The following is a 24,238-nucleotide window of genomic DNA, read 5'->3' as shown; positions in this document are numbered from 1 at the left end:
TGAAAAAAGTCAGCACGGATTTATCCGCTAATGAACGCGAGCTAATAATTAAAAAATATAGGATGACTAAAGCCGCCACGAAGGAAGCGTTCAGGAATGCGTTCACGAATTTTAAAAGAAAAACACTAGTAGAGCAGTTACAGGATAACCCAAAAGCATTTTGGTCATATGTTAGGGAAGTTCAAGGTAAACGATCTACCGTATGTTCGCTGAGAAACGACAATGGAGATGTGTTGACAAGCAGTTACGATAAAGCCAATTTATTAAATTCCTACTTCAACAGCGTGTTCATCGAGCCTTTCGAGAACTCACCCGAGACCGATGACAATCCCTGTCTACATAAGATGCCAGCTATTGACATTAGTACGCTCGGAATAGAAAATATATTGAAATCGCTTAGTCCAAATAAATCACCTGGTCCAGACGAAATCCCTTCTCGCGTATATAAAGGACTAGCCTCAGAAATTGCCCATTACTTGCAGTTAATATTCAGTAAATCCATCCAGCAACGCGAAGTACCTAATGACTGGAAAATGGCGAATGTAACGTCTATATTTAAAAGTGGAGACAAGGAACAGCCATCTAATTACAGGCCGATATCTTTAACTTCCATTTCTTGCAAAGTCCTTGAACACATCGTAGTCAGCTCGGTAATGAAACACCTAGACGCGCAAAACTTATTAATGGGAACTCAACATCGATTCAGGAAAAGCAGATCGCGCGAAACCCAGTTAGCGCTTTTCGCCCACGATATTCTAATCTCCGGAGAGGATAACATTCCAGTACACGCGATTTTTCTTGATTTTAAAAAGGCATTTGATAAAGTACCCCATGGAAAGTTAATAATAAAACTGAAATCTTATGGTCTAGACCAAGATGTCATTTCCTGGATAAGAGAACATTTGAGCGACCGCGTCCAAATAGTAGTATTAGACGGTGCAGTCTCCAATGAGGTTAGAGTCACTTCTGGCGTTCCTCGGGTAGTGTCATTGGCGCACTCCTATTCCTTCTTTATATAAAGGACATTGGCGAAGTAGTGCAGAGTAAGTTACGATTATTTGCAGACGACGCTGTAGTTTACAGAGAAATCCGTTCCAGCAAAGATATAGATGAACTAACGAATGACCTTGCTGCTATCCAAGCGTGGGGCGATGCATGGCAGTTAGAATTAAATTTGGAAAAATGCGTCGTAATGAATTTCTGGAAGAAGAATAACTCCCTACAGCGTAACTATATCATTCGGGGCACCCAGTTAAAGGCAGTTGAATCCGTGAAATATCTAGGGGTTAGAATCAATAATGATCTATCGTGGAATAAACATATTCGAGAAATAACCGGTCAAGCTAATCGTAAAATGGGTTTTGTTAAAAGAATATTAGGAAAGTGCGACGACAAAGTGAGAGAAATTAGCTACTTTTCCCTCGTTAGACCACATTTGGAATACGCTGCCAGTGTTTGGGACCCTCATGAAAAAGGCTTAATAACAGAGTTAGAACGCGTGCAAAGAAGAGCTGCCAGGTACGTGTAAGGTCGTTACGATAGTCATGTTAGTGTAACTGACCTCTTAGATAAACTCGGATGGGAATCTCTGTCTGACCGTAGATTGAAAAATAGACTAAACCTTTTAGATAAATTCAAGAGCAGTGTCTTTTCTGACGAAGTTAACCATATCTTGCGGACGCCAACGTACTACGGAAGATCAGATCATATGAATAAAATAAGAGAGATAGATTGCAGAACAGACAGATTCCGAATGTCATTTTTTCCTCGATCAATAAGAGATTATAAAGGCAGCAATAGAACTCGTAAATAGATTGCATAACTTGTAGTGTAGCCTACTAACCTATGTAAAAATTAATGCATGTTTCTTAATTCAATTATTATTTCTAACAGCATATAGTAGTATAGTTTGTTATTATACGGGACGTTCTTTGGACGGTGTGGTGTGCATGTGGGAGTCCAAATGCATGCTGCATGCTGGTGATTGATCACCCCCTGCCAAACACCCTAGAGGTGGCTCGCAGGGTATTATGTAGATGTAGATGTAGATGAACTGAGCGGCCATTGACGCAAAATTGTAATGCGGTTATATAAGGAGGATAAACACACTTGTCGACGCCTTGCATAGGTTTATCAACTTACGAATAGACTCTCGAAACGCATCTTGCTCGTATGTCGAAGAATTGCTGTATATATACATGAATCAATCTTTAGAGCACTTTCAGACGAAATGATTTTCCGCGGGCGTCGTCCACGGCACGGAAAAGCTGGTCGAAAGTAATTTTTTCAACTTTTTTGAAGGATTTTTTGAAAGTACTATTCGTATTCTACACTATATGATCTATGATATAGGCTAGGATCTACTTCGACTATTTTATGGTTCATAGTAGTTTGTATAAATGGACAAACATGAGCCCTCCGGGATAAAAACGCCTGGCGCGTAAAATCACTCATTTTTAGAGAAGTTCACCTTCATATAAAGAAGGTTTCAGATAATTTATGGATATTAAAAAAATACAGAGCATAAATAGGTATCTTCGTGTACAAATACTGCTACCGAGCGGCGCGCCGCCCGGTCGGCCTGGCGGAGGTCTGGTGATTTTTTTAAATTTCTATAGTTCATTTCCATTGGGAATAAAAATGTTTAAATTTTATGCTATTTTAATTGAATTTTTAAATATAAATAGTAATATCGTTTTGGGCACCTCCGAGGCCCCCGGAGATTTTGACGCGAATAAAAAGCATAGAGTCTATAGAATGTATAGCAAAAGATAAATCTTGCTACTATTTGCGACTTTGGCCTCGCGATGGTTTTATGGTGAACGGTGCAATGCGCTGCCGCGACCTCCGCCAGGCCGACCGGGCGGCGCGCCGCTCGGTAGCAGTATTGTGAGCGCGGTGTATTCCGAGGAAAGGTTACACTGCCAGGTTTCTTTGACGTTATATTGCTCCTTTGTTTTCAATACGGGATCTATTTATTATAGATTTCTCTTTCCTTTATTGCATGTAGGGCTTTCCAGTAGCCCCAGCGTATGATATTCAGTGAGGCTCGATATTCATCAGAAATAATCTTTAGAACAGCAACAGTGGCGAATATAATCGAACTTCTGGCCTGTGCAAGATATGTTTCAAGAATTTCTGGATTTTTAACTTTCACAATATCCAGAATACCCTTTCGTCGTCACACGTTGGGAAAGCGGACTCTTCAAATGTATTTCATAGCACGCTAATTCACTGGAAGCCGCCGCACGGTCGAAAAGGATTATTGCAGCCAAAAAAGGGTAGCACCCGGCCGCAGTTTTATTGCTCTTCAACGAGGTTTACCCGATCTCATATTTGTCCTTCATTCTTAATGTGTGCTTGGAATGAATTGCTCTCTGACTACCCTCAACATTCGCCGTACACCATTTACCATGGTCAACTAAGAAGGGGTTCAGATACGAAAGGGGCCCAAGGCCGAGAAAAATAAAACCACCGAAGGGACGTAGGCGTGAAAAAACCCCAACCCTAAGAGTCAAACGTCGCAAAGAAGATACCAGAATCTTTTGCGGTATTACCAGATCCTGGAAGGTCTTCGAGGTTCCGAAAACCAATGAGTGACAATGCCTGGACGGTCCATGCCTTCACTATCATTGCCACGATGAAATGGGAAGTTAACGATAAGGCAGAAAAGCAGATGATAATGATACAGAGAGGAAATCATTAAGCGTCCCCACATAGAACACACAATCGCTAAGAAAGTACTATCGTTTTCGAAAGTATGTAGACACGCCATAGTCCCACTTAACTTATGGGGCCGGGTGGTGAAAACTTGTGAGGTTGCCACATAAAGCGACTTGCATCCCTCACTCGTATGCCACCGGGAGCCGACGGTGACGGAGGTGGACGCGACCTAGCTACCGAAGCTGGAGTCAAACTGCAGGAGCATAAGCCCATTCAGAATTAAGATTATCGGATGGAATGTACTGGGATAACTCACGTCCACGCTCACATTATGACCTCTGAGTGTTTTCTTTCAAGCTCCGTGGCAGGGTTTTCCTATCTTTAGGTTCATATTTGGACTCAGCGTTTATCTCTTACCAATGAGTCGATCCTTGGCCGAGTAGGTCTCTACTGTGCGCGGTGGTTGCGGCAAAGTTCTGGGAGGGTTCGATTACGAAATTATATTTTTTCACTTTTTAAAGGAGACATACTGAACATCACAACAATCTTTGCAGATGACTCCAGAAAAAGTTAGTACTTGCTGAATTTTTTAAACCACTGAAGTTATTAAAATGATGACTTTATAAGACAAGATTTGTGTTCTTGGTTTCGTCATGTGTGTCAAAATGAAATGATATTGCCGGGTTTTTAGCCTTCAGAACCTTCACGTACTTCCCGAATTTGTTTTTATTTACAAATTGTGTTTCATATGTCAATTGTTGCGAAGACTTGCAGAGGCCCAACTAATCTCTCAGTAAGGATTCTTCCAGTTTGTCCCTGGGCGAAAAAACACAACATGTTGATGTTATGAGCTATCGTAAATCCACAATACCTTAAGAAAGAATTTCTTTTTTGTTTTCATTTGTGATTGTAGGGGCACGCACAAGATGTCGCGTCTTCTAAGATGTTTTAAAGAGGACTTCATGGCTATCTCACCCAAGAAACGGAAGCAAAAGAAATAAACGATATTGACGATTGAGAATTAGAAATGAAACACCTCCACTATGATTGTAGTCCGTCTATTAGGAAATTCACGTTTTTATTCCATTTTATTTGATTAAATTTGAAAGCAGAGTCACCGCCATAAACATAAAAAATTATCTACATCTACATGTAGTACATAATACCCTGCGAGCCACCTCTGGGGTGTTTGGCAGGGGGTTGCTAAATTGCTTATAATTGCTAAATACCGGTGCAAATAAATAGGTAGTTCATTGGCTTTAAGTTCTTTCTTTGAAAATCTTAGAAAATATTTTGACATAATCAATTCCTCCGTTATCCGTTATTATTTGCATTCAACTTCGTGAAATGGACTGCCACCTAATCAGGTTAAAAAGAGTTGTATTTTCGACGAAGTAGCAACGATATTAAAGGTTTGATTCAATTTGGGAGCAGAGTCACCGCTATAACTATTAATTACTAGTAACCGCCATTTTAAAAATTGCAGAGTACAGATCGTAATGAGTATATATATATGTCGTTTATCGTTTTGAAGTTCTTCCTATGAAGGTTTTCGTTTATGTTTTGTATTAATTAAAATCATATCTCCGTATTTATGTTGCAAGTTTCTGTTGAAAAGATGAAGTGCGTCCTATACGTACCATTATGTCCTTTTAAGCATATAGCCTCACCTTAATTAGTTGTACTAAGATCACCAGGGAAACATTTTTGTTGATAAATTATTAAAATGCAATAATTTTAGCCTAAATTAATTGGGAAATAACTATTCGTTGACGTGGGTCTGACATGTCTCCTCTTATTTGAGATTAAAAACAAAATGTAATAATTACTGTTCAAACTATTCCCTTTATTTTGATATGAAAGTTATAAAATGGAATTCAATGATTGAGGCTCCGTAATACACGTTAAATTTATTACCACAAGCAAAATATGACTTCACCAAACATAACGAACGTAACGGTAAGCGTATTTAACATCTGGTCTATTTCTTCGGCTTCTGGGGGGGGGGGGGGGGGACGTGCCCCCGTCACCCCTTAAATCCGCCTAGGTCCTCCACCGTTATCGTAAGTCATCCATCTGAAGATTGGTTGGGGTAGCAGTCCACTCCATTCTCACGTCACCTGATATTTATTATCATATTTTCGTATTTCTTCTCCATTACACCCTTGATGAACTCATCTATTCATTCTGGACGATCCGTTGCTCACACAATGGGACTATCTCATAAAATTCAAGTATTAATTTTTATATTCATAGATAATTAAGTGAAAGTTATTAACATATGAAAATTATGACTTCATAATTCTAATATTTTTGTTGCTACAGAGCTTCAAAGTTCGCGAAAATTTCTAAATTCTTTCGTGCTGCAAGAACGTCCCTGTGACGTCAGAATGCGAGAATCAGAATGAAAATGTGATGTCATAATGACGTCAGTTAGCAGATTCGCTCCGTGGCAATAACGAACAGCAACGACGATACCAATTCATGACTTGAAGGGTGTGAGAAAAATAATTGTGAATAGCTTTAAATATTTTACGGCGCACTCATTTTACGATGGCTGACTAGCTCCGACTTCGTTACGGCACATTTTGGGAACATTCTGAGGGTAGATTAATATATGGCCGCGAATTTCTTCTCCGGAAATGAAGATTTCTCGGCGCAGAGGTGGGAAGCCGAAAAATTCAAATTTAGCAGAAATAAAATCAACTATCTTGTTCGCCGGTAATCTAGAGCTTGGATATTAAATTGTATGAGAAAAATCCTCTAAGAGACACGTAGGATTTTCTAAAATTCTGACAAATAGTCTACCGGCACCACGTAAACGTTTTGTGTTCTGGACTCTGACGTCACCCTCAGCCAACATGGCGATGGGTCGTTAGGCTCGCAAGATTTTCATAAAATATTTCAGAGTGGAATTTTACGAATAATACTCAGGTTAGATAAGGACTTCTTTTACTGCAATTTCCAGAGTGGAGGATATTTTTTCATCGCGTGATCATTCATTTTCAGTGAAATTCCCAATTGATCCATTTGATTATAAATATAATCTCTATGCATCTCATATTCATCTTCCTTCTGCAACTTCAAATTTCTTAAGATTCCACCAATACCTATTACTTCCTACCTATCTGCTTCTGACAACGTCCAAGCCTACCAGGTGACCCTCGCGTAGAATGCCCGCTTCGCCTGCGCTATTCTACTATTTTTTTCTTCTTTCGCTCATCGCTTGTGAATCGGTAACTTCTGAGAAAGTATCATTTTTCAGCTCTTAAATCTTTTGCTGTCCTACTTAAATGTTTTTTCTCGTCCCTTCTCCTTTGCTTCATATCTTAGTTTTCTTTTCATTGATTTGTAGCTGCTTTATTGCCATCATCCTTTCCACACTTATTGGTCTTCTTCAATCCCCTCTCTGTCCCAGCTATGGCTTCTATTTGGTCCGCAAATCGTCAAATCGCAGCATTGCCACTAATTTTTCCTCCTTGGACATTGACTCATGAAGCCTTCTCTTTGATTTTATTAATGGCCTTCTTGATGTAAACAATAATGTTGTGGGGCGGAGTATAAGCTGATCCCGGGCGCAATTTATCTACGGGAATCGTTTTCCATTGTTTACTATTTCATATGATAACCGTCCTTCGTGCCTGCTTTGTTCTTTCTCCTGTCATGTGAGCGTGTATTCCTGGGTCCATCTTGTGGCACTATCCTTTCCGACCACGCCGGATGGCCTCCCATTTTTTTTATACATACATGAGTCATGGCCTTGAGTTGGTTGTACCGCGATCGTGGAATTCACTCTGTTACCCAGGGGAATGGCTGCCTGGCGAAAGACACGAACGTTTTACCTCAGAGAAAATAGTGATACTAATTTTATTTTGTATTTTAAATACAGAAGTTTACTAATTTGGGTGTATTATATAAATTCTTTCGATTTTCAGAGTGGTGCCACGTTTAAAGCTAATAGTACGACAGGAAATCGAGAAAGATGGCTGGTATGATTGGATTGAAAGGTTTTTTCTTATTAGTGACAGTCGTCCTATTAGCAAAACTATTGGGAAAAGCGGACTATGCAATGGGATAGAGGAGCAGCTTGCCCATCTGAACCTATGTCACAGTATTGCGTGAGGCATCGCGCGCCGTACACGCTAGCAGGCACACATTGGTTTTCAGCAGTCAAAGTAAATATTTTTGTTCGATTACTTTCATGATTTTTGTTACATGAATATACATCGAAATCTTAGTATTTTTCCTCCATATAAGGTAGACATTCCTCGTTCAATAGCTGCGATTCCTTTGTTAGAAAGTCATTCTGTATTGACATTGCTTTTTTTTTTGCGAAAAAGTTTATGAGTGCTGTTGTGACATTCTTCCTGGGTATGGTTGTGACTAGGGATGGTCGGATCGGATACTTCGGATCCAAATATACGCGGATATTGCCCTTCATCGGATGCATCGTGTCTAAAGTCGCGGAAGACTTCGGATCTGGATACGAAATTTTAAATAATAGCTTCAGTGCATGCAAGGGCAAGTTCAGTGCATGCCCCATAAGGATGGAAAGAGTTCCGATTCTCTCTTCGAAGGCGCCGTCGCATGCGATTCTTGTCCTACTCATGAACCGTTTTGTTTGAAAGCTCTCGCAGAGGTTACGTAGCAGAGTTTAAGACGTGGAAAATAATAAAAAAATAAAAATACGACTGGCACATAGCGTGACTCTTCCCAAGAGATTGAACAATCATCGGGGTAATCTCAGCGTCAGAAATTTGAAAACTTATTTGGATCCGAAAATATCCGATCCGTAAGATTCGGCTCCAAAAATCAAGCATCCGATCCGAATCCAGATCGGAAAAAAATCCTGGATCCGTCCATCCCTAGTTGTCGCACAGGTAGAAGTTGTTTTTTGATGAGACCAGTTTTAAAACGGCAAGGCCATTATTCGTGACGAGTCTCAGTGCGACTGATTTAATGGTTAAAAAAATATGTTACAATCTGTCGCTGACAAAATCAAATTACATTTGTCATACTCAAATTTATGCATAAAAACCATAGTTACGGAGGGATTTTGATGGGGCAGCAGCCATCAAAATACTTAACACGCAGCGCGGACATTTATTTTGGACTATCTCCTTATGGACTTTGTATTTCGATAGAATGCCTTTAAAGTGTATATAGAAATACTTACTACACTTCGCAACTAATTGTTTATGAAGACTGATGTATTGATTATAGAGTATATGTGAAGACTGACATAATAATTTTAGATGCTATACTGCCTTATTAGTTGTAAATGATTAAAGTGTTCTCAGATTTTATTTATTTTGATATTAAGTTTCAATGTTTTCAGAAAGAAGGAACCATTTCTTGTAATTAAAATGGTTTCAGACCATCTTAGAGTATTTTGGAAACTGTCATAACCGCCCATGCAATGTGGTCGGTTATGGTACTTAATTTTTCTTATAACTTGCTCCTATGAGCTAGCAATTGTGTTCAGGGATACGAATTTAATATTAAAATGTGTATTAATGTACAAATTACATAAGAAATACTCTTTGTTGAGCTTAGTAGCGTACTGACAGAAACAAGGGCGATTAAATGAAAATTGTCACAACCGGACCCAGTCTCCCCTACGACAGACTTTCCCAGGGACCTGACCGACCGATTTCCATCCTTCCACTATTCATTCATTCGGTTCTCAAAATGCTTATAAACTACCGTTTAGGGCCTCCATATGCAAACTCCTGCCTCTGACTTTCGTCAACCGTAAAGTCTCAACTTTGAAAGAATGACCTCGCCTCCGCATTTACCCACGTAAACTTGACTCTATCTGTCGTTAGGGCAACGACTGAACTTGACTTAATCTGACGTAGTACTTAACTGATGACTGAATCTTCCATTGACGTAAATGCGAGCTTGGGCACACATGAGTGTGGGCTGTCCGCGCGCGCAAGAGCCATCCGCGTGGCCACTCCGCCGATAATCCGCGCGCGTTAAGGGCCACTGAGACAGGGCAGTGCTTTCACATGAACGTCCGAAGCGGACCAAGCAATTTGTGATTGGAAATAGAGCGAGATTTAGAGATGACAGTGCGAGCGCGTCTCTTCCCCATGTACATATAGAGTGAAGGGGAGTGGACGTGCGAAAACAATTGAAAACTTTCGTCAAGATGGACTGCTTTCAACTGTCTTTGTGCCACAATAGGGTGCACCCTAAATCTCCTTTGACGGGTACTTTTCTTCCGTATTTCTAACATTTTATACAGCAATTGCTTGAATTGCACTTGGCAGTATGGCGTTCTTCTGCCTTGGCAAGCTGAACCAGCTGATATTGCCCCGGACGAAGAGAGATTCCGTCCGCGCCAACGTGAACAGCGGCGACCGCGCCCTGCGTAGCGCGGACCGTCCCCGTGAAACGGACCTTAATCAAATCACCACTTATTGCAATGCACTATTTTCGTTAGTAGTAAATTTTTATGTAGAACGATAATTACGTTGTTTTCAACATTTTTTGCAATGGAAGGATGAAATGCACGTATAATTTTATATATTAATTTCAGTAATTATATTGTTTTACAGAACAAGGAATTAACCTTAATTTTCCCTGCAAAATCTTCTTCAGCCATAGCGAAAATTTTTTATACATAGTAGTACATAGCATACAAAATAGTTTACTATTTATGTTTTATTATTAAGTATCATTTACACTTTGAAAATGGATTGATATTTAGAATTAATACTTTTTTGGAATCCAAAGATGAATAACTCGTGGACTTTAATAAATAACTTACAGTAATATATTTTGTTTAACAAATCAAAGGATGAACTTTTATTTTCCCTGAGAAATCTTATACAACTATTGTAAAAATTTGTGCTAATAATATATTCTTACCACGCGTTATTATAAGTTTTTAAAAATAAAAAGCCAACGGATGAAATAATTACATAATGGGCGTGGAAACGTCTTCCATTATCCTGAATATTTCCATTGTATGATGGATACAGCAATCTATGTAGTTAGCTAAAATTACGAGAACTCGTACAAATAATGAAAACAAATTAACTTGTAAATAAGTAGCATGAAATGGCAACAAAAATTTGGCATATAAATGAAATGTATTAATTAATATTGATATTCACCGATATGTTAAAAATAAACTTCAAAACTAAAATAATATTTTTATATTTATCTATTTCAGGGTGAACGCAGAAACTGCTTATCATGAGTAATAAGATCGTGCAGTTTTCCGAAGCAAACAGAAAGCTGACACAATGGAGGATTCACAATGAAGGAGATACAGCATGCATAAACATGACTTCGGAAGGCGTGTTTGCGGTAGATGGATCTCCTATCAAGTAGAGGTTTTCAGTGATGAGCAGGAAGCTGCCCATTGCTGTGGGTTTATTTTATATAAATCAGTGATTTCTGTTATGCCGTTAATATTTTGTGTCTTTCCCAAAAGAATTCATCGGAAGAAAAGGTAATTAGCATGATATATATACCGCGGTATAATCGTAACATGAGGTCTCTCTTTGATGAGTGTGTTTCAAAGAGGGACCAGCTGGTATTATGAGCTATGAGTTGAGTTCAGTTCTAGGTAAAATCGGATCCGATGAGGTTATTATATGGTGATAGACTCAAATAGCAAATGGGTCTTCCTATGAGAATTCTCGTGAACACAAAGTACACAAAAACACATGGTGAAAAGAGAAAACTTGAAAAAAAGGCGCCATAAATACAAAAGGTATCAAAATGTGCACAAATTAGGTCTAAAATACAAAACTTAAGTTGGCACGGATAAAGGTATTATATTGAGCAAATTGATGTCTGTGATTATGATTCTTTGTTGGTGATTCATTTTTTGGGTGACTTTGAATTTGTATATCATATATACATGTGCACTAAACAGTCCTATTACAATATACTGTATATATCAAGGTATTAGGGTTACATAAGGTCTCTCTCTGATATTTCTTTATAAGAGGGACCAACTGGTCTAATAGGGTATGAGTTGCATTCAGCTCATGGTAAAATCGGATCAGATGAGGTTATTTTATGGTATAGAGGCTCATAAAGTAAATGGGTCTTCCTATGAGAATTCCCGTGAGCACAAAGTACACAAAAACACACTGTGAAAAAATTCACATATTTAAAGGGCGCCAAGCGTAAAAAAGGTACCAAAATATTAACAAAGAAGGCCTAAAATACAAAAATGAAGTTGGCATGCATAAGGGTATCATGTGGAGCAAATTTAGAATGTAATTATGATTTGTTTGTTTAGTGATGCATTTATTGGGTGACTTGCAAACTTGTATTTCATGTCCATGTGCACTGAACCAGCCATATTACAGGATAATGTGGAAGAGAGAAGTCAACAATGTAACCTCGAAGAAAAGAAGCGATACGATATGCGTGACAACATTGCGTTTTTTGCGATGCGTTGCGCGATTGAGCGAAAATTTCCTTTTATTTCGTGCGAACGGCGAAAGGATCCGTGTGTCCTCCAAATTTAGGAGGAGAAGAGAGAAGATGACAAGAGAAGAGGACCTCAAGAAGATTTATTTTAGTTTTTTTTGTGTCGAACCAAGGTTTGGCATGCGCTGTAAACCATTGCATTACACGGGGATGAAACTGTGTCACTTGGATGGAAAAGTGGTCATTTCCTCCTTTTGTCATGGTGACTTCCCGTACATTGTAGTGGGGCGTATGCTATTCCTTGGGGGAAGGGTTATTTATTTTCCTTGTATGTACTCTCTCCCTCTCTCCCCAGGATCTAGGTCATCAGAACTTCACGTGAAGAGGACCCCAGCTTCATAACTAGGTTAGCTTTTGGGCCTTTAGGGCCGTGATGATTGCGTCGAGTAAGGCTAGGATTTTTAGCTCGCGTTAATTTTAGTTTTTTTTGTGTCGAACCGAGGTCTGGCATGTGCTGTAAACCATTGCAGTGTATGGGATTGGAACTGTGTCACTTGGATGGAAAAGTGGTGATTTCCTCCTTGTGTCATGGTGACTTCCCGTACATTGTATTGGGGCGTATGGAATTCCTTGGGGGAAGGGTCATTTAATTATCTTGTATGTACTAACCCGCTCTCTCCCTAGGCTCAAGATGTTCCCGTGGCCGAAGATAAGAAGACGTCTGAAGATTGAGACTATCAGTTAACTGAAGATGGGACGCGAGAAAATCAACCAGGAATTTCTTCACATGGAGATCGGTAAGAATCAAGTTTTAAAATACATTTCTCCATTGCTCCTATGGGTGTTGTTTAAATTTTTATATTTTTACCACATTATGAGGCTTAAGTAATTCGTTTGGTGGGCGGGTGAGCTTAAGTGTTTCCCATGGACTTATTTGTTGCTAAGTTTCCGAATCAAATTGTCTCACCCGAGTACCATTAAAACTGAAATCGCTCTATAAATCGAAGCTTGAATAATAAAATGATATACAGTTATACTTAATATGAGTTCTCAGCAACCAATTACTGTTTCAACTTAGTTTTCAGTTGGTTATTTTTTAAATTTTAATCCTCTTTTTACTGTATCCGAATGATTGTACATTTTTTAAAAATTCTTGATGCATATTATACCATTTGGAATACTTTCCTCTAGGGATGAGTCGATTCCAAATGTCGATTCTCGATTCCACCGATTCTCGGGCGCGGAATCGGAATCGAGAATCGATCGCCTAAAGTCGATTCCGATTCCATCGATTCCAGGAAGATAAATGTTTTGAGCATAGGCTATAATTTTGAGGCATAAATGCTGCCACATACCTGAGCGGCCGCGGTGTCAGCCTTGCCCGTGCGGAGGATACGCCCGGCACGCGGGTGCTGCGACGAACATACCTAAGCGGCCTCGGAAACATGAAAATGTCGGCAGGAGCGACAAACCGACGAACCCTGAATTGGCGCGTGTTCATGAGCAACTCTTAGAGAAAAAAAAAATTGGAAACCTCGGGATCGGGAAGCAATGCATGCGTTTTCCGTTCTTTTATTAACCGCTGGTCACGGCAAATCAAATTATTGCGATTATGAATCACATTCGGAGAATTCATCTGGACCACCAATTTTAAAGTACAATAGATCGAAATATATTTTTTTTTATTTTAGAATGATGTTTGAAGTCTGGTGATAATAAAAACGTGCATAGAGCGAGTTTTCCTGTGAAAAAAAGTTTCTTACAAATACGCGCTGAGAGCGGGTTTTTTTATGTGTAACTTTTTTAGAATAACACGTGTCTGCGTCAATAATAAAAAAAATTAGACACATTCGCGTTTGTATAGCCCAGTTTCATCAATGCAACCCTTGAGGAAGTTAATACTTGCTTGGCATAAGCCGCCGCGGCCTCCGGGCGGACTCGACAGGTTGCGTTCGGGCGCCACCGTGCACCCGCCAGGCTGCTCTGGTATGTATGGACGCAATGAACGCTACATTATTGTTTAGCCACCGAGGCCAAACGAGAATGTAGCCACCGCGGCTATTGTTATTTTTAGGGATGGTCGGATCGGATACCTCGGATCCAAATATCCGCGGATATTGCCCTTCATCGGATACATCGGAATTGAAGTCGTGGAAGACATCGGATCTGGATCCGAAATTTTAAATAATAGCTTCAGTGAATACAACGCCCCATCAGGGTGGAAAGAGTTCCGATTCTCTCTCCGAATGCGTCGTCGCATGCGATTCTTGTCCTACTCATTAACCGTTTTGTTTGAAAGCTCTCGCAGAGGTTGCGAGTAGAATTTCAGCTGTGGCGAGGATTTTCAGCCAGAAAATAAATAAGGCAAAATACGACTGGCACATAGTGTGACTCTTCCCAAGAGATTGAACAATCATCGGAGGAATCTCAGCGCCGTAGGATAATAACCACGTCAAAAGTAACTACGTCGCAGATTTCAGAAAACCAGCCTCGGCCGTCCATCAGCCCGTGCCTCTGTTGTTTTTTTTCGTATCCGAAATCACACGGACCAAAAATCATTGTCTTATAAGGAAAATATCAAATCACACGAAAAAAATTGACGCGTGTTTCATCCCTAACTCGTCTCACCAACTGACCTTTTTGGCCTACCTGCTTCAATTCTCCGTTTCTAGACGTCAAATGTTAGGAGAGTGACTTTCTGGGCCCGAAGATATCTTGATAGCTTTTCAGCTCTAATTGATTGCCACTCAGTTTTCTATCTACAATTCTACAATTACACTTTCCTGATATGCAACATTGTCCAAACAGCACAATTTTCAAAGAAACAAGCGCAGCATTAACCCCTCAAACAATTAGAGACGGATCGGAAACGCCAACTACATGTATCACGTAGCGCGCCCGGCTTCCCTTTGAAGGCAACGACGTCATTGAAGCAAGATCTGACTTCTTCGTCCAACTCCCTCATTTGTAGCCTCGTTGTTTGAAATACGGAGGGAGCGTGCTCTTTCCTCTCCACCTCTCATTTACGCGCTCCTTCCCAGTGGCGGAGCCATGGGGAGGGTCCGGACCCCACCCCCCGAAATATAAAAACACAGTTATTGTCCTTCACAAAAGAAAACAAAATATTGAAAAATCATGAATTTACAAAATTTTTCTTTAACAAATTAAGTTTTTCGATTATAGAAAGTGTTAAAATTAGTTTAAAACCCATTATTTTGTGCCCGGTTTTTCAAAAATTTCCCCCCCTGGTTTTGGATCCCCCCCCGATTGAAATTCCTGGCTACGCCACTGCTGCTTCCTCTCCACCTCTCCTTTACGAGCTTCTGCTGCCCACCCCTTCCTCATGCTGAGCGGTTGAACACATCATCGCACGTGACGATAATGCCGTTTTAAATACTGTTAATTGTGTTGCTTATTGATCAGTGCAATTCAATTTAATGATACATCGATAATAATGTCTTTCATTGTGCATAAACATTTCCAATGAGATAAGCAGAACCAATGAATGCCGTGTGCATGCAATGTGGCGTAAATTATCGCGAGGATGTGCTAAATCCACCTCACCATAGTCGATGGCAGGGGGGTAGCCAGGAATTTTGTTAAGGGGGGGTCCAAAACCAAGGGGGAAAATTTTAAAACAACAGGGTACAAAGGAGAGAGTTTCAAACTAATTTTAATCTAATATTTTTTCCCTTTTATGAAGGAAAGTAATTGTGTTTTTATATTTAGGGGGGTCCTCTCGCTGTGCCACTGGTCAGTGGTTCATCCTAAGATTTTTCCTATTTTCATTTCCAAACCCAAGCGTAACAGTTTAGGCCCTGTGTATGTAAAGATGTTTTTAAAAAACAACTTGAAAGCCAATAAAATAATTTTTAATTTATAAAAATATTAAAATGTGCATGAAAATCTAAAAAGCATTCTATTGATTGTATGTTCCCACAATAAACTTGAATAGTGACTTTGTGAAATCGCAGGAATTTGAAAATGCATTTGGATTCGAAAATATCCTATTCAAAAGATCAGGCTCCAAAAATCCTGGATCCGTCCATCCCTAGTTATTTTATTCCATTCAATTCTTAAATTTTAACGACAGCAATGGTACAGATAAATCAAAATCCCACCCGTTAGGAGGAGTAAGAATCGATGGAATCGGAATCGAGAATCGGGAATCGATTTGAAGGAATCGAAAAAAAGTGGAATCGACTCATCCCTACTTTCCTCATTTTTCGCCATTTCTGCGCCATTAAAAGAAGACATCTTTTGTTCTCTTTGCTTAAGAAGAAATTTAAATTTATCCTTTTTTAAACGTCGTTGCGTGACACACGTTGGCATGCCACGATCCCTGAATGCAATCAGTTTTTTCAATTTTCTTAAGAGCGTTTGAATCTGCAATCAATGCATTAATCTGTTGAATCATGAATCATATTCAAGATTTTTTCCATTCCCTGTTAATGAATTTGACTCTTTCCCAAAAACATTCCTAAAGTAGTTATTTTCGGAGCATAACTTTTTTATTTTTGTGAATAAGCTTGAATACCATTGAATGCGTAGATAACATTAATACTGTTGCCTACATAGTGATTCAATGGAAATAACTTTAAATGTATTTTTCACAGACCTCAATTTAAAGCTTTGAAACATAAGTGTAAGTTATCTTCAGGCTTCAGGTCACCATTTATTCAATAACTTAGTAAACCACTCTGAAGAAATTTCTCCATATTCCCCTGAAAATTAGATTTTTTATATCATTCCTCTCTGTCGAAATGAATCCCCTTTTCAACTTTTCGTAAAGAAGTATGACGTGCGCTTTTTATTGCATTACGTACAATCAGCGCACGGCTGCATATAAAGTCATTTCTTGTGTCCCAATAAATCTCAGTGCATTTTCATGGAGTTTATGTGAATCCACGGAGGAAATTCAATTCCCATTTCTCTCTCTTCAGCTGCTGGTCATTTGATCTTGGATGATGTGGGCAGGAAGCTGTTGAAAACATCGCGCTAATCCGGAATGCGATATTTCACAGGATAGTTCACCACAAAAGGTAAGAAAATCATTCTTTTACGCTTTTTCTGTGTGCCCGTCAATTAATTAATGTGAATATTTTTTAAAAAGGGGAAGAAAATTCTTTTATCCTGGTTAAATGCGGTAATATTATTTCTCTGGAATTTTTCGTTGTGGTATATGGCAACTGATCGGATACTTTAGGAACGAGACAAGTGTTCCAGGAAATGGCGGATTTTTATTCGGAGACCTTATAATTTCCTCAATTTTTGCCGTTTTTTAGAGTGCATGGAAAGGAGAATTAAATAACGAAATAACAATAATTGAAAAAGAATTAAAATAATTCTACAGATTTCACCGTAATATCAGTTACGGTTACCGTCAATAGGTACCATAGTGTGACGGTCACGCCCGTCACGGTCTTGTTCCGGGGGTTGGGCGGCGGCCGCCCTGGGCTCGCGTAATCTTCCAAAGCTAGGTCTTTCTCCTTTCTTTTCCCCTTCCCCACCACCCTTAGCGTTCCAGCCCCCAGGCATGCGTGTGTGTGTGAATGGGTATTCTGGTGATCTTGGGTCGAATGACCAAGTGGTTATATAATGATGTAACGGCCACTTGACCCGGCCGAGTTGTTTTATATAAGTCCTTTTGTGCAATGTCATGTGACCCTCTCCACCCCGCAAGTGGTGAATATAAGGCGGGTGGAAGGGAGTGATAAGGGGGGTCTTCCTTCTTGGGAGCCGCGTTAGCTGGTTGTGAGGTACTGCGGAGTCCGGGGGTTGATTTGGTGAAAGTTGTCTGATAAGTTGTCAGTTACTTTACGAAAAGTGTTCAGCAATTTGTCTTACGGGTGAGACTTAGACAACCATCGCTGAGCATCGCTGGGAAAGCTGGGCCAGGCAAAGGGCATATTGAGGTGCAAATTGGAGAACGCCGTATGTTGATGCAGGTCTCAACGCCTGCAGCTGGACAATAATTATAACGCCGCGAAGTCGTTTTGCCTTGAGATGGTTTATTACAATTTAAGAACAAATTTGGTTGCTAATACAATGAACAGGTGAGTCGGTTCTGCTCCCTTTCACGACTCGCTTCACGACTGCTCTCGTCTTGTCACCCGCACACACTCCCTCCGCGAACCGCCGGCAGCGCCACGCCTCGTCTCCCCGGCGAACCACGACGGCGGGAGTTTGAAAGGCCAACACCGTGCTAACCGGAGTGCAAGGACTGCCTAGTGCCTAGTCGAGGCGGGACTTGCCATCTGTCGAAATTTCGCTCCGCGGGCGTGAATGCCACAGCATCCTTCGCGAGCAGGAGGAACGACGGAGACGGAGGCATCCAGCGTTTAAGCACCAATCCTGCCCAACTTAAGCCTGCAGAGGAGGAGCGAGAAGATACGAGCGACGAGGCAGTGGGTGTGTATCGGCCACACAAACTTGTGTCGCCCTGCCATATAAACCCCCCCCCCCAGAAAACGCCGTATAATCGCCCTCCAAGTATCCCCAGTGATTACTTCCCATTGTATAACTGGACAATAAGACAACTCCCCTTTTCTCACCACAATCGCTAAGTAATTCAAAGGACTCCATCGCCTTCAGCAATTCATAATCAATTCAATGCTCTAATGAACTGTATTTGACTCATATCTGCCTAATATTCACTTACGCTAGAAGGGTAATTGATCCACGATTATTGTAAATTCATTGTTAAATCATTGTGTGTTGCTAAAATTTAATTCATTTATGTTTCACGTACATCATCCGTAATATTGATCACCCATCACATCCCTCACTAGGATTATTCTTGTATTTTTTTGTGCCAAGGGTCATTTTTATTGGAATTGTAAATTTAACCAGTGCAATATATGTATGTGAAATTGAACTAAACTCGAGTACGTGTGGTTATTTGGGGCGTCAGCTGGGGAGCTGGGGCTGCGTTGTTCCTGATTACCTCCCCCTTGAATCGTTCCTAACCCACTTCCCGATCTCAAATCCTTTGATAAATGAGAAAACGACCCACCAAAAGGGAGGAATTCTTCGGGGTTTGTCAATATAGGGGCGGGTTGTAGGTCGCCGTGGGGACGAAACGTCCCACCCTGTTGCCGAGGACCCTCCACAAGTGTTGTCGGTTCCCCCGCCTTCGCCGCGGCCACCACAGATAGCGGCGAGGTGGAATGGACCGTCACAATAGTTATTCATCCAGTCGGGGTGGATATCCGAAATCCAGTTCAACATAAGTTTGGTAGTATTCCTATCAGCTGAATTAATTCCTGCTAAAGTGAGCGTTGACCGATGAAAAGTACCTACGAATTTTTACTAAACTGCTCTATTTTTGCTCATTGTTTTTCCATATTTTTGTTAATGAGATCGGCAGCCTTTAAAAATTGATCATCGAGTTCGCTGCAAGCTTTTCTGTTATCTTGAAATTTTTAGTTCGATGTTTCGGATGTAAAAAAATATTTTGCGCCAAACAAGTGTCGTGCGTGATTTTATATCCGTCCTCCCCCCACTCCTCGATGGAGAAATAATTCTCAACCGTCGTCCATTCTTCCAGGAGTATTTTTCAGCTTTGCGAAAGAGAATGACGATAATGTATACGTGACTATATCTGGAGAATCGATTTCCGCGGGATGCTGAGCCGAAAGTCAATTTGTTTTTGGGAAATGATATTTAAAGGTTCCCATTAATGGATTTGTTGTTGTGGTTGGGAAGAGGTTTCATTGTAGCTTCATTTGGCCTTAAATTCTTTAATGGTGTCACAAATCACATAATGTATAAAAACTAGTATGACTCTATTTTATTATCTTTAAATCACATGTAGGGTACATTACTATATGCGATGGAAATGTAAATAACTTATAAAAATTAATATTAATTAGAAAAGCAGGACAGGAAAATATTTTATAGCACCTCTCAAAGCATCTAATTTTTGGCAAAATGTAAATGATCATGTAGTGCATTTATAATGGTTTCCAGAGATTTTTAACGAAGAATAGTAAAAGCACTAACTGGGGCTTAAAAATGAAAAAAACTATATTCACTCCAAGAAATCCATATTTTTCGTATCCATTTGATCCAAGACGATGATTTATACCACATGTTCTAAGGTAAAATAATTTTCGTACAAAAAATCTTATTTGATTCAATTGACTCTTACGCCATTTACGAGACTGCAAGTAAAATTTGGAAGTATCAGGATGTTCACTTTCCCTTTTTTATGCGTCTTTTTTTAATGATATTTGATTTTTTGTAATATTATCATCAGAATGATTTCATTATCATATTTTTCCATCGTGTAACAGTGAATCTTAATTTTTCCAATCGGTATGCTCCATGTTTTGTAGTTTAGTATTTTGACAGGTGAATTTTTTTTTTTCAGCTGTTAAAATGTCAGTTAATCCTTGCGTACGTTAATATCATTTGCTACGCTATCATATTGACCCTAAAGGCGTGGGGCATAATTAAATATTTCAGTTGAATTTTCCCCTCTCAAGGTGCCATCCATTTCTATTTGATCCTGAGAGTGTTTTTTTACGCTTCGTAAAAGATATCATACCAGCCCCATTAGATGAAAATTAGTTTTTTTCAAATAATTTTCGTTGTCCGTTTTTTACCCTTGTCTTCGTTTCGCTTGTTTTTTCAAGGATGACAAATTAATCTTTTTAGATAATACCAAATTTTTAGCAGGGACCTAATATTCAGCGACGACACTGAATAATTTTTTTTTAATTTCGACATCCATTCCGTTATTTATAGAACTTAATCATGTGAGTCAAATCCTTTTTTTCTTTCAATTATATTCTTAATTTTTCCACTTGGTTATGTGAAGAATTTATGCCTTACAACACCTTTATGCCGTACAAGGAGACCTTTCTACCTCATTGTTGAGTACATTGGATATTTGTTTTTCAACAGGATCTCGAAGAAGAATATTTAGGAATATAATTAACGTGGAATGCCTCCACATTGACCAATTGAAGTGACTCAGGAACTCGGGGATATGAAGAAGGAAACGAATTGTATAGGCTGAGAAGTGAAGAGCGTCAAGAGATGAAGACACAGTGGGAACATATGACCCATTTGAAGAATCAAGAGATGAAGAATGGTGGCGATCCGAAGACTGAAGACTTTGATTGCATTTTGTTTTTGATATTTTGCGTGTATTTGAATTGTATGCGACTTTTTATACTTTTTGATTAATTTGATTTAATTTGTGTCAATTAGTGAATGAGATTTAGTTTGTGTGTGAGAATGGAATGAAGTGTGAATGTGAGAATGATATTTAGTATATATGTATAAGGAATTGAGTAAGTGTGGGTTATATGACGTGCTTTACGCTGAATGAATGTGCCTTATTTGATGTGAATGACGTTGTTACTTGGTGTGAATGATAGTGTTTTAATAAGTCTGATGAAGTATGCTATTTCGTGTGAATGAGGTATGCTATATGATGTGAATGGGGTATATTATTTCGTGTGAATGTTGAATGCTGTATGATGTGAATGAAGTATGTTTTCTTCGTTTGAATGAGGGTGTAATATAGTAAAAATGAGTATGGTATTCGTGTGAATGAGGTAGTTTTTTATGCGAATGATGTGTGTTTTTTCGTGTGAATGTGAATTGTTATATTGTGTGAATGAGGTATATTATTCGTGTGAATGAAGGTATATTTGCCGGCCTCGGTGGCGGCGGGGTAACGTCCTCGCCTGCCAAACAAGAGGTCGCGGGTTCGAGTCCCGCCTGGGTAGGTTTCCCTACTCCAGGGCATGGTTGTTTGTGTACGTTTACTTGTTAAAATTTGTTGAATACCCCGATGTAAAATGGCCAATAAGAGCTGTATTCGGTGGTTTGAGGATAAAATAAAAATAAAATAAAAAATATTAATTAGTCTGAATGATGTATGCTATTTCATGTGAATGAGGTATTATGTTCGTGTGAATGTGGTATATTATTGGTGTGAATGTGGTGTATTATTCGAATGAATGAGGGTATATTATTAAGTCTGAATGATGTATGCTATTTCCTATGAATGAGGTATATTGTTCGTGTGAATGTGGTATAATATTCGTGTGATTGAGGTTATATTATATAGTACGAATGTGGTGTTATATGATGTAAATGAGGTATGTTATTTCGTGTGAATGTGGAATGCTTTATGATGTGAATTAAGTATGATATTTAGAGTGAAAGAGTTATGCTATTTCGTATGAATGAGTTATTTTATTTGCTGTGAAAGAGGGTGTATTATTTAGCCTGAATGACGTATGTTATCTGTGTGAATCATGGTATGTTGCTTAATGCGAATGACCTTGTGTTACTGATTGTGAGTGTGAATGAAGGTTTCATATATATTTGGTGTGAATGAAAGTGCCATTTAGTTTTCATTTGAGGAAGCCATTTTAAGGGATGGCTGAAGTAGTGCTTGTTTCTATCGTAGAACTTGGGTAGCGTAGAGTAGATGGTAGTGTAGTGCATGTCCCCCTCAAATCCAACTGCGTCCTCAACGTGGAGAGGGGGCTGCGAGCATTCAGATACAGATCCGTGTGCGTATCTGAATGCTCGCAGCCATCACCACCCTTCTCACAGAGCGGCGGTACTTTCTACCTTAGTACATCGTGCCAAAGCCATCGCGGACACGGAAAGTCTTCCAGATGAGATGAGATATTTGAAGAGAACATTCCGGCAAAATGGATACAGTGACCGACAGATCACTTTGGCCATGAAAAGAACTTTTAACGAAAATTTGTCGGGTGGGAAAGAAGAGTCTAAGCCTGTAGCCAGGGCCGTTCTGCCATATATGTCGACAGTATCTACTAAGATCTCGAACATTCTCAAAAGATACAATATAGAGACAATACATAAACCTATTAGTAAACTGAGGGACCAATTAGTGAAGGCAAAAGACCCCGTTGGCCTAATGACACCTGGCGTCTACCAGATTTCCTGTGAATGTGGCCAAATCTACGTGGGAGAGACTGGTAGAACGATAGCCACCAGGATTAAGGAGCATCGGAGGCATTTCAGACTTGGACAGCCTGATAAGTCTGCTGTGGCTGAACATAGCATTAATAGGGATCACCAAATTAAATGGGATAGCGCCAAATTAATCTGCCGTTCCAACAACTTCTGGGACAGGCTCGCTAAGGAGGCCATTGAAATTAGGCTTAATGAAAATAATTTCAATAGGGACACTGGATACAAAATTAGCAATGCGTGGAATTTTGCGTGGAAACCATTTTAAAGAAAATTAAAAATCATAGAACCCCACCGTTTCATAAAAATTCAGATTTTTCCGGCCGATCAGGGGTAACTTAATTGTTGCAATTTGTTTATAGTTACTTATAAACATTCTTTAATCAGTAAAAATTTATTATTCACCCTGAGGACGATGAACGAGGCGTTCATTGAAACGTTGGTGCCTATAAATCAAATCAACCGGTGGAAATCCCGAGAGGACTTCACTCAAGCTAGAGTAGCTTTGTCCACAGTGGAAGCAGAGTCAATGGCCATGATAGAGGCAACCAAGGTCATTTGGCTGACTAGTTTGCTTGTAGAGATCGGACAAGATAGGTTTTTGCCTAAGCCATGTAGGATTTTTGCTGACAATACTGGTGCTATTAGTCAGACAAAACGTGAAATGGTATCTGAAAGAACCAAGCATGTGCATAAGGATTGTACCTATGTTTCTGAAAGATGCTGTGGAACAGGGAGATGTGGAATTTGTTTATTGCTCATCTAGGGATAATTTAGCTGATATCCTAACCAAAGTTTTAACTGGGCCAAGGATAAAGGAAGTAATTCCCAAATTAGGATTAAGAGAATTGCATTCTGATTAATTTGTTTTTTTTTTTTTTTGTTTATGTCAGTGAAGTGTTCCTTTTTTTTTGTATTGTAAATTAATTGTGATCGAGGGGAGGTGTTGGATATGCGATCTCAATTGCTTTTGGATTCATGCTAATGCAGTGTGTCATTATTGTGTACGAGTTATGATTATGTTTTGTTTCCTTTTTTGTGACGAATAAAGTTTCGTTTTTTGTTTCTTGATATACAACCGGAAACGATTGGAGAATGGCGTGGTTTATTTCTTTTTCCTCGCAACCGATATCTTAAATTTGGAGTGAATTTCTAATAGTTTAGTGTGGTTGAGGGTATACGGCATTGCAATAACCGGAAAGAG

At 39.5% G+C, this 24,238-nt stretch overlaps 1 long non-coding RNA gene across 1 annotated transcript; it reads left to right on the top strand.

Annotated features, from left to right (window-relative positions):
* The first annotated feature begins 12,615 nt into the window (after positions 1-12,615).
* Positions 12,616-21,730, top strand: LOC124162388. Its single transcript, XR_006865551.1, has 3 exons — positions 12,616-12,863; positions 17,010-17,108; positions 20,977-21,730. It is a non-coding gene; the product is annotated as an uncharacterized LOC124162388 (long non-coding RNA).
* Positions 21,731-24,238: the final 2,508 nt, after the last annotated feature.

The sequence above is a fragment of the Ischnura elegans genome, chromosome 7, assembly GCF_921293095.1.
Source record: "Ischnura elegans chromosome 7, ioIscEleg1.1, whole genome shotgun sequence".
NCBI lineage: Eukaryota > Metazoa > Arthropoda > Insecta > Odonata > Coenagrionidae > Ischnura > Ischnura elegans.
The sequence above is the reverse complement of the archived record's forward strand: the minus strand, read 5'-3'. Positions and strand labels throughout refer to the sequence as shown.